The sequence below is a fragment of the Poecilia reticulata genome, chromosome 9 (genome assembly GCF_904066995.2).
Source record: "Poecilia reticulata chromosome 9, P_reticulata-male-v2, whole genome shotgun sequence".
NCBI lineage: Eukaryota > Metazoa > Chordata > Actinopteri > Cyprinodontiformes > Poeciliidae > Poecilia > Poecilia reticulata.
The window spans coordinates 15,770,959-15,785,869 of NC_088838.1; the positions used below are offsets into that span (position 1 = coordinate 15,770,959).

At 40.4% G+C, this 14,911-nt stretch overlaps 1 long non-coding RNA gene across 12 annotated transcripts in view; it reads left to right on the top strand.

Moving 5' to 3' along the window:
• The window catches only part of LOC103470447 (uncharacterized), a 45,600-nt gene that overhangs the window by 3,853 nt on the left and 26,836 nt on the right, over nt 1-14,911 (top strand). For 2 of the 12 annotated variants that reach the window (XR_014088898.1, XR_001776925.2), the window contains exons 2-4: nt 8,765-8,795; nt 10,608-10,685; nt 13,125-13,220. This is a non-coding gene — a long non-coding RNA (uncharacterized LOC103470447). Of the gene's footprint in view, nt 1-8,764; nt 8,796-10,607; nt 10,686-13,121; nt 13,221-14,911 lie in introns of all 12 variants that reach the window. The other 10 variants (XR_014088899.1, XR_001776924.2, XR_001776926.2 and 7 more) reach the window with 6 other exon arrangements.

The following is a 14,911-nucleotide window of genomic DNA, read 5'->3' on the forward strand; positions in this document are numbered from 1 at the left end:
CCAAACGAGAAGACAAACTTAGGGGTCAGGTCTAAAATTACAGCAACACGGGTGGAAGTTACACAAATGAAAACTTTTTAAAGCTTTAATCTGTCCACTCATTCAGACAAACCGAGTCAATCACTGCTCCCCCCCCCCCCGCCTCCCCTCCCTGTACTGTGTGCGTGTGTGGAGTGTAAAGGGGGGCGGGAGGGTGGTTTCATCGTCCGAACAGAATCCGAAGTTGTACACAAGCCAGCGCAGGGTACTGTGGAGCTACATTTTCCACCTGCGCATGAGCCATCGCGCGTCCCGCTACATTGTTGATGGCTAACTCACACTTACAAAGATCTTATATTTAAGCTGTCATCCACTTGCATTTTCTCTAAGGAAAAGTGAGGGGGGTTAACATCCGAGAGCGCAGGGAGGTGAGGGGGGAAGGGGGGGATTCAGTTGATGCGCGGCGAGCCAGAATATGTGGTCTCTACCTTACCCATCGGATGCGACCGTCGCGAAAAAACCCCCAACAAAAAAACAAATAAAAAAAAAACAAAACAACAACAACAAGAGGCTCTAACGGATTTTCGACGCACAAATCGAGCAAGAGAGAGCGATTTAACTCCTACAGTTACATCTGAAGTGAACAGGAGAGCAGCGATAAGCAGACGGAGATCATGCTACTGAGGATATTAAACCTGGTCTGTGCAGAGGAGGCAGCTCCGCGATGCTCGTCGCTGACTTATTTTCGGGTGTCACGCTTTATTTTCTGCGCTCATCTTCCATTAAAAGAGAGAGAGAGAGAAAAAAGGAAGCTTCCGAATGGCTCCCGAGCTGCGGTTCACAAAGTAGGAAAACAAGCATTTCCTTTTGCTCTCCGTTTTCCTTCCCTGTGCTGCTGTGTGTGAGAAAGGAGGAGCGGCGGAGCCGCTCGCTGCGTGCGCGGCGGACTCGCTCAATGCAGCGCGATCTGTGTAAATGGATGAGGAGATCGTGCATCTGAAAGGAGGGCGCATTTGCGATTTTTTTTCGTGACATCACCGCAGTTCCACTCTCCCGGTCCGCGAGGCCTTTGACCTCCTCCGGGCTGGTCCATATTTTGGCCAGCCCTTGGCCCCCGATTTCTGTCAGTGGAAGGGGATTGTCCCCTATTTCAACACATTACCACTTTCTTCCGATCCAGCCAGCTGAATGGACCGTCATCGCAGGTTTTCGCTCCCCAAACAAACAGGATGCAAACGGACAACTTGACAGTTTTTTGCCAAAAAAAAAGAAAAGAAAAGAAAAGAAAAGAAAGAGGAAGCAAACATAATCTTCTCAATCCGAAACATTTGCGTCCTAATTCCCTGTCGCTTATTGCGCTTTCCACGGGAAACCTGGATTTTTCTTCACCACCCGGCCTTGCAGGATCTTCTATTGCTGCTGCCACAACGACTTAATAGAGGCGAAAGAGCCTTTGTGGGATTGAGGCAATTTGCATTGCAAATTAGGGCCCCGTGTGCAAGGATGACTGCACTTTACCACCGATTTCCAAGGCCTACTTCAACCCAGTAATACTGGTTAATGTCAAGTGAATTTGACATTAACATTGGGAATATATAATCCTTTTTTTCCCTTGAAGAATTATCACCTTTAACTCCTGAGTGTTAAACAATTCTGGTTGGCCATCTGCAGCTACAGTAAAAGGGAATATAAAGGATATGATATGACTGTATTTTGCCAAGAACATTTAAGTTGTAAAAATTGAAAACTTTGGAGCCCAGAAGGTGAAACATGGATTGTGGATTACTGTAGAAGACAGTGGAGTGGGTTGTTATCTTTGGTTATCTAGCTGTATGAGTGTTCTGCTCGTCATAAAGCTAGATAACCGAAAGTAAAAACTACTTCCAGACTCATCGAGGACCTTTTGGACAGACGCACACTTTGATTTCCCCACAGACTAAAGCCTGCAAATATCACTTATGTCAACAGAAACTGGCTGTATTTTTGTCACTGTTCTGTAATTTATGTTGTATTTTCTCCCACAGTGTGAATATATGTGTATTTGATAGGACTGTACCAAGAACATTCAGCTTTGACAGTTAGATTTTACAACTGCTCTCTTGTGCATTATGTCCAACTTTAAAATGCATACACACACCAATACACGCACACACACACACACACATACACACACTGGTTCTTCTCAGGTCACATATTGCATGTTAATATTTATAGTCCTCTTGATTTTCATAATATTGCATGATTTATGTTATTTAAAATGCATGAGGTTTCTGCACAGGCCCACTGGGTGCCTGGAAGAGTCACATTCTGGGGGCTACTGTCGAAATCCACGTGCGCCCTCATTTTGGCGGTCTGGGGTCTGGCCTGCAAGCATCACGGGCATTCCAAACGGTAGTGATGATTAGGATGTATACAGACAGAGCTGACAAAAAATGGAGAGAAAGAGAGAAGGACGTAGGGACAGGCTTAGGGAAAGGAGGGAGGTGGGGAAGGAGGGGTAACGAGGGGTGTATTGGGGAGAGGCTGGTGTGTGTGTGTGTGTATGTGGGTGGCTGCTGGGTCGGGTCTGCTTAATTGATTCCGTTAACCGCAGTGCAGGAGATGTGAACGACTGGACGATCCCATTCCCACGCTCGGTGGGGCAAGTGGCAATGCCGTGCCCGGGCCCACTATGACAGACAGCGTCGTGAGGGCCTAGAGGGGCCGGGTGTGCGGTGTGTGGGTGGGAGGGGGGTATGGGGATATGGGTAGAAGAGGGGGAGCGACAGGGGTCATGAAAAGACGTCAAGTGCACCAGACTCATCTGCATCCCCAAAGAAAGGGGCGAGGTTTCCCAGCCTCAAGCTGATGCGGCGGTTCCAAACTCGCGAGCAGTAACGGTCTTGTCCGCGTTCCCGTCTCGCCAGTTTAGTTGATAATGAGGATTCTGGGTCATTAGCTTAAAAAAAAAAACTATGCTTTTAAATGAATGTGAATGTGACATGGTGCAACTCTGTAATCCAGCGTTGCCCCCACTTGAGAATCAATGCAGACATTGTTATATATAGGACATTTGAACAAACGACAACTTACACCATTATATCTGTAATTCAACATAAACTGGGTCATAATGAAGTAAATGGAAATCTCAATAGAGAAGCATTAGATGTGCTGAAAAGTTACTCAACCTGCTTGAGCATCGTTTGGGTATTTAAAAAGCAGTGCTACAATAAAAGTGTCTACACTAGCAGTATTAGTTTGAGGATTCACTAAAAATGTGCTAGATCGATAGGCTGCATCAAGAGAATTGAAAGGTTGTTTCCATCATGGACCTTTTAGGAAAGGGCCGGTTACAGGTCAAGATGTTAAGAAAAGTATGATTGGTCGAACTTCTAATATTTTGTCTTATACATTTACTACAGTAATATGATGCCAGAGAAAGTATCAAAACACTAAAAACTTAGCGCTAGCTTAATAGATAACAGACAAAGCCAAGTACTACTAGAAGCTTACTGAGGGATGATGTTTTGAGGTTCCCCATAAATGCATTATTATTGTTTTTTTTTTGTATTAGTGACATTTTCAAACAAGAATTTTGAAAACATAAAGATCATTACACGTGACCTGTGCAGTTTTAATTGGATTTTGAAGTAGTTAACTATCATGCAACTATTTGAAAAAAAAATCTAATGAAATAACAATAACCCTCCCCTCTAAAATGGGCAGACATACAAGCAGCAACTTTTTTTTCACATATCCCATGACTCTTTTGTTTTTCAGTGTACTCCATCAAGTGAGTTAGATCACCCTATGGATGGATGGATGGCTGTGCACTGAAACCTAAAATCTTAAAGCCGATTCATGCTAAACTTACCTACAAAACTTGTGAACAGGAATGAAAAAATGACTTTAGCCCAGGACTAAAATCATCTTAAATTCATCCCTTAGCACAGACTAACACAGCACTTCCCCTCCCCAACCTATTGCTGTGCACTGATGGTGAGCTGGTTGAAAGGAGGCTACTTACATCAAAGACAAGATCAGCTGTGTGGAAATATGTCCTGACAAATTGTATAAATAACATACTGATACCCATAATAGCCAGTAGTTTATGTCAGTACAGAAGCTACAATTGTTTTGCTGTTCAAAATAAAAGCCATTAGATCATGTTACTATGGTTATCTTGTTTTTGTGTTAAACCGTTGTGTTATAAATCAAGGTTCTCATTCTGTAAAAATCTTGTACCGCCCCATGGCAAAGATTACATGTTTCAAACACACTTTCCTATTTACTAAAGGACGTATAAAAATTAATACGTTTATTTTTATGCATTTCTTTATTTTCTAAAATAAAATGTCAACTTTAAAAGGCCAAGGGAAGCATGTCAACAGATTTGTAATTTTACAACAAAGTGTCCTTCCTGTATGCTGTGACAAGAAGACCCAGCATGGCTAAATTCAGAACTGCCTTTGCTGAAAAAAAAAAAGAAACCTATTACGGAGAGACTTTCTCACACCATCAGACAAAACAGGTTTCTTTTGTTCCAAACCATGTCAGAAACGGCATACAACACCGGGTTTGCCAGAAAGAAATCTGAGACCTCGATTTAGGCCAAGCAGTGATGAATGAAACAAGTCTTATTGTCCGTGGTTAAGTCGATTGAAGTTGTTTTCTTTCTTTATGAAAGAAAGCTTTGTTTTAGTGCTGTTGAGGGGAACACAGAGCAAGTCTGTTACTCTTCCACCATCTACTAATTTTCAGAAAGTCTTTTCAGTAACACCTGCATGCGTGTTTCATATTCTAAGCATACTTTCCATTTTTAACCTTAGTATCAACAATGTTGTAATTGTTTTACTTCATGTAATAGATAAAAAAAGTTTAATTGAATTCTGCTTCTCTCAAGCAGAGAATCACCAAAGGGTCACTGGCAGCTTACACCAGGCCAGACTTTAGAAGGGGCTTATAGTGGCAGTGGAGTCCCGAGATTTTTGGGGGGAGGGTTGACAATTTAATGGATCTTTCACAAGAACATTTCATCTTTGAAAACTTTATTGTCATTTTTCTGGTCAAGTGCTTTATTTTTGCTGGATCTTTGTGTGGCTAACCTGTATTGTACATTTTTAAAACAATGGTGCCATTGACTGAACCCCTTCATTGCTTTGATATATTTCATTGAGTGCCCGGCAGGTCAGGCATTGTTAATCTAACATTTTGGGTTAGCCTTCTTACCTGGAAAGATGTCAAGCTTTTTGTAAACGTTTTTAGACTGGACAAATACAAAGATGATTTCACAGTCTGTGTGTCTATGAACCTCAAAGTTGAAGTGTACACACTATAAATTTTGTTTAATTTCCAAAAGCGAAAGGAAACTTGTGTAGGTCGGGCAGGAAATCTCCTAATTCCAATCCTTGGTGTATAACCACATGCCATCCCGATGTGCACGAGGGAACCTGAAAGCCTCACTTGCAGAGTTTTGCATGGTGTTTCTCAAATGTCTGATTTAATAATGTGGTTCTGATATGCAGCTTTTTTATTAAGTCCACCAACTCTGTTGCAATAAGCAAGAAGTATTTTCTACAGACTTACAATCACATTATACACAGTGCTAGGTTTCCTTTTTGATAAATATTCTGCCCCTAGAAATATGACTGAAAAAAACTTTTTTATATGAGCTAACTAAAATAGCTTTTCTTTTGATGAATGGATGAATGAATGGATGAATGAATGAATGAATGCATACTAAATATGTATATTTGTGTAACACATACTGAGTGTCCTGCACCTGCCGTGCTTCTGCTTGTGGATATTGAAGTAATGATTTGCAGTACAACAGAATCCTATCTATCTATCTATCTATCTATCTATCTATCTATCTATCTATCTATCTATCTATCTATCTATCTATCTATCTATCTATCTATCTATCTATCTATCTATCTATCTATCTATCTATCTATCTATCTATCTATCTATCTATCTATCACTAGATTTTTTTGGGGTGGAAATAATGATCCTTATAATAATGATCTGAAGCTCAGAATTTAATGTGTACCAAACCAATCAGTGTTATAATTTATAAAATAAGCTTGTACAGATAGAACACCAGAACCTGCTCTTACTCAGTGACTCACTCCTCTCCTAGATCCAGCACAGGTGGTGTTCATTGACATATTTGTTTAGCTTGGTTGTGTCTCTTTTTAATATAAGCCGTTTTCATGTTGTTTTGCTATAGCAATATTGTTCCACTGAGAGCTTGTCTCCAGGTACAGTTAAAACTATTGTGTCCAGTTTGACACAGCGTGCTTGTTATTCTGCTGGAGCTTCCGAGAGGGCAAAAGGCTCCGTGTGCATCTACATATGTATGTCTCTGCATGCGTGTACCCTTCCTCCGTGTGTTTGTCCATGTGATTAACTGACCCAGGCATACTGGATAGCTAGTGAGGCTTTCGCAATCATGATGATGAGAGGGAACAATGGCTCAGTCAACTACGTCTGCTTGTCTGGGCTGAGCCGTGCCCCGCTATGTGTTTGTGTGTGTGTGTGTGTGTGCGTGTCTCCAGGATGTGAACTTGAACTTGAGACAGAGCAGCCAGACACCATCTGTGTACTAGGGGTAATGAATTCAGGGCATTCATGGCTGCAGTGCAGACCTAGGCCACCACCACCCATTGATAAGCAGATGACCCCTATAGTCTGAGTTAGCTCTTCATCACTAATAGAATTCAGCACAACCAGCTGGTAATAGATGGACTTTATTTTGGCTATTTTCCCACAGACGAGCGTGCAGCTTTCATGCACGTGCTTACGGAAAGCATCCCCCGTGCGCTTCACTGTCTTAGTTTGCATGCATGGAACCGGCTATGCTTTCATGTCGTCTTTGTCTCACTACGACTAACTCGGGGTAATTGGAAAAGCATTCATTTGCTCACCATACGTCTGATAAAACACTGAGTTGTTATTGTACCAACATAGCCATGCTGGCCTTTGATAATTGAAACCGCCGGCTCGGTATTTCCCCTGATAAAGGGTCATAAATGAACGAGGCATGAACCTTAAACAAACCGGGCACAATGTGAATTCCTGAAGGCCCTCCTCCTATTTCTACCCTCTCCTCTTTCAGCTCGAGCTTCTATCACAATCACTGCCGCACATTCGCACTCTCTCACACACACGCGCATGCATGCAAGAAGCGGACGCATGCGCGCGCACACAATGAGGCTTTTCCCTCTGGTTGGTGTTGCCACAGCAACGGTAGGTGAGATCACCTTGCGCATGGCAGCATCGGTCCCTGCTGATGCAGGACAGGTTCCTGGTTTCCTGTGAGTGGTTGGGTGTTTGTTCTTGTGTTGAAACCCCGAATGTCACCCACCCCCATGTCTCTGAGCCTCTTCGTGCACACGCATTATCATGCTCGTGAAGTAAAAAGCTTGTGCACTTGGTATTTGATTTACTTTACCTTTCCATGTTTAGTTACCTAAAAGCCAGAGTCACATAGTGTTTAAATAGGCACAGACACCTGGAAGGTGTGGTTTCCAATTAACAGGGCACTGATTAACCTATGCTCAGTACCCAGACGTCCGGCCATAACATCCCAATAATCCAGCGAGGAATGTCATGGCTCAGCCCTTTTTAATGACATCATGCATGGCCACTTGAGTGTCTTGTGGGGAGCAGCAGTCATGCTGGGTTATGCTGAACGGCATGTTTTTGCTCCATGCCTAACAGTGTGTTTATGTACGTCTTCCAGATGTAAAAATAACCAGACAGTGTTTCAAAGTAGCAGATTCATGTTTTAGGAAGGTTTGTGTCGTTATGGCATAATGGCAGTACTCTTGCATGAACTGAAATGTCTTCATGACAGTTTCATGAGCGACAGAAGAAGTGCATGATTAACGTCTTAAACCTCTGAGACTCTGAGCTCCAGTTGCTTTCTGTTGCAGATGCTTATAAACCTCTGTTATTCACGTAGGACCTTATTTGAATTTTAATATCTGCGTGTGTCTCTGTTGCATTGGATTAATTTCATAACATATTTCCGGTGTTGACTTTGACCTGTTTCCTTTTTGAAGTGTACTGAAAGGTCAAAAAAAGGAGAAAACATATATTTTGTGTAAATATTTTGTGTAAATATATCTCAAGTATTTTGCATTGCTGACAGTCAAGATGTGTAATTTGGGAGTAGATCTTATTTTAGCTTTCCCTGTTCCTAACCCTAAACAACACAGCTGTTTTTCTTTATTCCTATTTAATTAAAAACTAAAAATTACAATTTTGCTAAAATAATCAGTCTTCCGTCATGCATGTTTGCATGAATATATAAATAGCTGCAGAAATAGCATGATATAGGATTATGTATGCAAGATAAATAACATTTATGCAACTGTAAATTTATGTTTGACTCAATGCAGTGTACTGTTTGCTAAATTAAATTTATCCTGGCGTCTTACTCGTTCTATATACTTCTAGCTTCATACGTGCATGATTAAACAGCATCATTGTGACAACAGCTGTGCATAACAAGGCTGCGTGCACAAATGCTATTTTTCGCTCCAAAACTACAAAGGTGGCTGTCAGCAGCTTGTGTTCCAGAGTATCTGTGCTTCTGCTTGGCTTTCGATTATGCAAGTGTCGGCACCACAGCATTAGAGGCGAATGAGTACACCGCATATGAAATGTGCCTCCTCCTTGAAGATGAAAGGGTGTAAATAATGTATTTTGTGTCACTGCATTATTCATCCGCAATTAATTGCAACAACCAGCCACATTTTTTCGTGCTGTTCGTTTGACTAAATTTCATTGCTTTTAGGTGCTGTTTTCTATTGCCTGGAGGCCAGTAGGTAAATCTGCACTCAGGGATTGCCAAGGTGCCTGCCACTAAATAGAAATGGGAAGTATTCGCTTTCATTTTTATCATAATTAGGCCAAATAGTGCAAGCTTAGTTTAGTCAACAACAAGTTTTTTTGGTTTTGGTTTTTTTACGCTGCTCTATTCACTGTCGGAGATATCTTCTTTTTCGTGTTATTCATAAAGCTGCCTGATATGTATGGGAGGAGGGGCTTTGGAAACATTGAGAAAGCATAAAGCCACAATTAGAACAGCCCCATATTTCTGGTCTCTGTAAATCATGTTGTTCAGAGGCCCGCGTACAATCAGAGTAACGCGAATCGTTTGAAAAATATATGCTGTGTGGCAATTAAATTATATAGCCACTTGGACCAGGGAGCCAAGACCAGCGCATAGATAGAATAGTGAGGAGCCGTTGCTATGCTTGCATTAGCATCTGGCCCTTTTATGTAAATTTGATGAGAGAGGACTCATGCATATATGGCAGGAGCAGGGGTATACTTGCCTAATATCCTTATTAGAGAGAGGCGAATTAAATATTTATTAGGGGGGGGGGTACCAAGGGTTAGAGAAGGGGAGGGGAGGCAGAGTCAGACCTGTGTTGTCGTGAAGACCTGAGGTAGAGGAAAGGGTAAAAGGGAGGAGGAGATTGGCTTTCTGTACGAGTGTCTCTCTCTGCCTCAAGGTGCCACCATCTTAAGGCGCTTGGCAGTAGTGAGAGTGTGGGGAGGGTAGACCTAAAATGTCCGCTGGCACACACATGCACACACATACACATTAGCGATTGAATATTTTAAAATTCATTTATTTATTTATTTTTTGCCATATTTAGGCAGAATAGAGATCCCAAAGGCAATTTTATTTTAGTTACGGTCGCCAGAGTCTTGCATGCTAAGAATCACATTTGCATCCATTAAATCTTTCTATTGCTATCTCTGTGAACCAAATCAAGCTATGTTTAGTTTCCTAACACTTGCCACTAATTGAACTATAATGCTTCCACGAACGATGTTAAATCTAAGCTGGTATTTTATTTATTTAATATTTGGTTTTCTGTTTGTTGGTTTTCTTTTTTTTTTTTTTATCCGAGTTGACAATTTATTGCCAGGTCCAATGGTAATGTCCAGTGGCACCACCAAGAGGGTACCAAGAGTGGGTAATTTCCCCTCCTCAAATCTGTTGGCCCATCCCCTACCCCTTGAATTTCAGAAACAAAAGAGTAAGCGTTGATAATTTGCAATGCGTATCTATATTAAAGTGCTCCATGTTTCGTCTGTCTTATTACACCCTAATGGAGTTCATTTTGGCTCTGCTGCCAAATTATATAAGGTTCACATATTTACATCAGAAATCAGGAGTTACAGAATTTTTAAAGGAACATTACAAAAAAAGCATGATCTAATTTGTCAAATCAGCAGATTTCTGTTGTATACACAATTGAAAACAAATCAATAGCATATTATTTGTTTAGTTAAATAAAAATACATTTCATGAAAATCTAAAACAAAGGAAAAAATATAACAAAAGTAACAACAACAAGAACAACAACAACAATAATAATAATAATAATAATAATAATAATAATAATAATAATAATAATAATAATAATAATACAGAGTCTAAAAATAATAGAATTGAAAGCATTTAAAAATTCTAAGGAGGATCTGAATTTTCTTTTCTTTTTCTGGAACTCACTTAAAGTTCAAGTTCCACCATTGCAGCACACCTAAATAAAAATCCTGTTTTTTTTATATAGCTGGTGCCACCCCACAATTATAGGCAGTTTCTTTCTTGTGTCCCCTAGCAGAGCCTCCTGGAGGAAACAAACAGAGATGCACACACGACCCATCAGTTTATTCCAGTTCTATAATTCCTTATTATGGTAAGCTGAACATAAAAAAAAACAGCTTTAATAATAATAATTAAAAAAAATACTTCTGAGATGTATTGTGTATTTATGTACTTTTTGCAAGAATTGTGTCAAATTGTGCAGATTTTACTTTTATTAAGCAGTTATTGTAAACATAATATGCCACTGCAGCAACAGAGAGAAGGACCGAGGAAGCCATTGACTTCATAAGTCTTTGATGCAAATTAAAGTCTTCCTTAGCATCATTCTTTGCCTGTGTTACAAAAATCAAAAACACAAACTGTAGCTGACCTCTACCATCTGTTAATTATCATTAATATGCTTAGGAAGGCTGGGCCTATAAACACATTGTTCAGTGGGATACAGACACAATATTAGCTACTTCTTTTTTGTTTTCCCGTTTCAGTTTTGGAATTTGTGCATGCCAATATTTGCATTACATTTATTGGCATGTGAATCTCTGTGGGTCGCTGATTTATTTTCCTTCTATTCTACAATTGTCAGAGCGGGCATGTGAAATTATCCCCCTTCCTTGTACAGTTATCCTATTGTCGGCCTTTTATTATGCACGCATAGTCTATCGCCTCTCTGTTCCCTCTGATGAGTGGTACGGCCCGGCGTGCTGCTGAAGAATTGAGAATAATTAAACGGCTGTGAGTTTTAGCCCGGCATCGGCTAATGGATTATTACCGAGAGGAAATGAGACAGGCAGCATGGGGTGAGCCGGGTGGCAAAACAGTGCCTCCACTCTGGATAATGAAACACTGAAAGCTACCTGGGGTATATAGAGAAGACACACCTTACCTATAAAGAAAGGAGACACTTTTCTTCTATGCCTACTTCCTTTTGTCCTATAGGTATAAAGGGGTGACACACTCAGAGATACACACAATTGTGCGCGCATTGCTGCAGACACATGCAATGTTTTTAAATCAGTGCAGCTAACGTTTTCAGGAAATTTTGATTACAACAACTTGTGTGTTGGCACTATGTAATTCTAGAGAAACAATAACCACGGCACCCCCTGCCCCCTCACTATCTCCATATTTCCTTTCATCGCCACTATCCATCCCCCCACCCAGCCACCTTCCACACATATCCTAAGAGTGTGGCGCTAGGAAGAGATGGGTGCTAGAGGGAGATAGGATGAGACAAGCCACACAAGCCGCAAAGGGAACAAAGTGAAGGTAAAGGGGGAGGAGCGCTCCATGGTGTCCTAAACTGTGCCGTAGGGCTTGAAATACACATATGCACACTGATTTGGCACAAAACCACAAGGATGCTTTAAGATACGTAAATCAAAGCTCTGTTCACAGTCTGTGTGCATTTTTGTACCAAGTGTGTGGTGAAATAAAATCCTGAAAGCAAACCAATTAATTTAAGGGACTCTTGTTGTGCTTTGTTATCTACTACAGACTTACATGACGCTGAGAATGTGTTTGTGCCAGTGTGGGTTTGCCCTGATGGATGTTAGCTGAGAGCTCTAATAAAACGTGGCACCTGTCAGTTTGATACTGACATATCAGAGGAGTCACACAATCACCAGGGACAGAAAAGCAAACTGCATATGCTTTACATCTATATATTTTTGCAGATTTTGAGCGATTAGGATAAACGTACCCTCTTTTAGATGTGGAGCAAAGCAATCTGAAATGTTACTTTAAGAGTACAAACCTTGTTATTTATTTTTATTGTTATTGGCATGTGACCAGGGTCTCACCTCGCTGTCTTCAACCAGTCTGGCATGAGTGAACGTCAACAGCTGCATCTCAAGTTAAATCAAAGTTTATTACTACCAAAAACATTAAGTCATATTCAAGTCATTAAGTAAATCAGTCAGTACAATCTAAATGTTGTTTAATATGGTGAACAAAAAATATAAATGTAAAGCCACAATACCTTCCCTTTCAAACTAACGCAGCTTATCAACTTTCTTTTTTTAACCATCAAGGTAGATGTTTTTTGTTTTGTTTTTTGATTAAAGAAATTTCACTTAATTGCTATTTTTAGTATTTGAAGCAATACAAGAAATACAATTTTCCAAAGAGTGAATGGTTACATTTCAATAAATAAAACGTTGCCAGTGACCCAGTGACAAGTGAGAGAACAGCAAAAATTGATAACAAGCTTTGACCTTCTCCTCAGGTTCTGCAGAAGACCTGCGTTTAAGTTTGAGGCAAAGTGTAAAGGTCGGGGAGATATTTGCACAAAGTTATTGCAAATTTGAATTCCTCAAAATAAACAGAAGTTGCTACTATCACTTCTTTCTTCTAATCTTTTTTAGTGGAGACACGTTAATTGTGATTTGCAATGGAGGAGGTGTTCAACAGCTAAAGGTTCCCTTTGGGTAAACATAGTCTCTCTTACTATGTGTGTGCGTGTGCGTGTGTGCGTGTGTGTGTGTGTGTGGGGGGGGGGGGGTGTGCATGTGTGTGTGTTTTGTTGCAGCAGTAATGGAGAAATAGAGCAACAGGCAGCTGCAGGACGCAGAGAGAGGAAGCCATCACAGGATCTCAGGGATTTTGATTTTCACTGGACCTGTATAAGGTAAGATGTGGTTAACGGCCAAAATGAATGTTTGTCTATTTGTGTTTTAGCATTTCTTAACTCATAAGTCCCATTCCTTTCAACAAGTACTACATTGTGTGGACTAACTGAAAATGGGCCTCGTAGGAAGAAGTGTTATTTTTGGCTAAGGAGTTAGGCCTAGGGTGAAAGAGTGAATTGAGTTTAGTTTAGGATTAAGGTTAAGCAGGTAGCTATTGATAATGAGGCTATAGAAAATAATGAAAAGGTAATGGAAGATAGAAAGACGTAGAATGTGTGTAGGGGTGTGTGTGTGGGGGTGTGTGTGTGTGTGTGTGTGTGTGTCCTTTATGTGTACAATGTTACACATAAATCTGCAGGTCCCACCTTGAGACCTGCAGATTTAGTTTTTCTTGTCCATCAAAATTGTAAGTGGCAACTAGAATACAAGCAAACATTATATTGAGTAGAGAAGCATTTGAAAGAGAAAAGATGCTAACTCTATGTTAGTAAAGCAGACTCTACTGCTTTACTTATTTTAAATTTGACCTCCTGAGATAATCAAGTGCAGCAATGTGATTGGAAAGAACCTACACACCTGGAAAAAATATATATATATATTATGAATTTTGAACACTTCAGAATCCCTATAATCAAAAGTTTGTTCTAAGTCAGTTATAAAGAAATTAAAAATGACTGAAAAGAGAAAAAAGTTATAGGCTGATGAGGTGAAGTGGCATGTCAGCACCCCTGGGCGTTAGTGTACTGTAGTTTAACTGCCTTTAATTACTCCCAGTTCTCCCACACTTTTGGTGAACTTCTCAAAAGGTCCAATTAGAAGAGAAGGGAAGGTCACTGAGCAAAAATAGCCATCTAGTCGTTTCCACAGAGAAAATTCTGCAGAACATCCAGAACAAAAGCACTGGACCTGACTGATTTAAAGCTCACATTGAAGATTGCTTGAGCTGGAGTTGATATTGTCATCAATAATCAGTTAAAGGCAGAGGCAAAACTAGAACAGCAAAATGGACGATCCATTTCCGATCACTTTAACAATCAGATAATAATTGACAACTGAACTGTGCCAAACATGTTTTGTTTAATATTCACATAAGTCAGATAAAATGCTAATGTTTTGGGGTTTGGTATTATTTTCATATACTCCATCTTTTGCGTAATTTTGCTTTGTTTTCTTTGGTTAAGTTGAAAGATGCTTAAATATTGAATGCGATAACACAACCTTTGATAATTTATTTATGGTGTTTCCAGACTGTGAAGTCTTAAAAAAAAAAAACTTTGACCTGCTTACAGTGTCATGAAATGTGACCCCAGTTCAGACCCAAGCAGCAAAATGACTCAGTTAGTTTTAAACTGTGACATTAATGGCATGATTTACAAATTGGGAAGGTTTTCCTTCATGTGCGTGTGTGTGTGTGTGTGTGTATGCGTGTGTGTGTGTGTGTGTGTGTGTGCGTGCGTGTGCGTGTGTGTGTGTGCGTGTGTGTGTGTACAGTAGGGGCATTTTTAAACCTGCACTGTGTGTGGTTTTGATTGGTGATGAGATTTTTAGTGCTGACCTGACACTGCTTGCTTTGCGCCAGCTTTTTGTGTCCCCCAAACCTTTTCAACAAGTACCAACTACGGTCATGATGAACCAGTTTTATTTCCGTTCCAGCTGCGTGCTGGAATGGGTTTTGTTAGCAGTTGGAAGC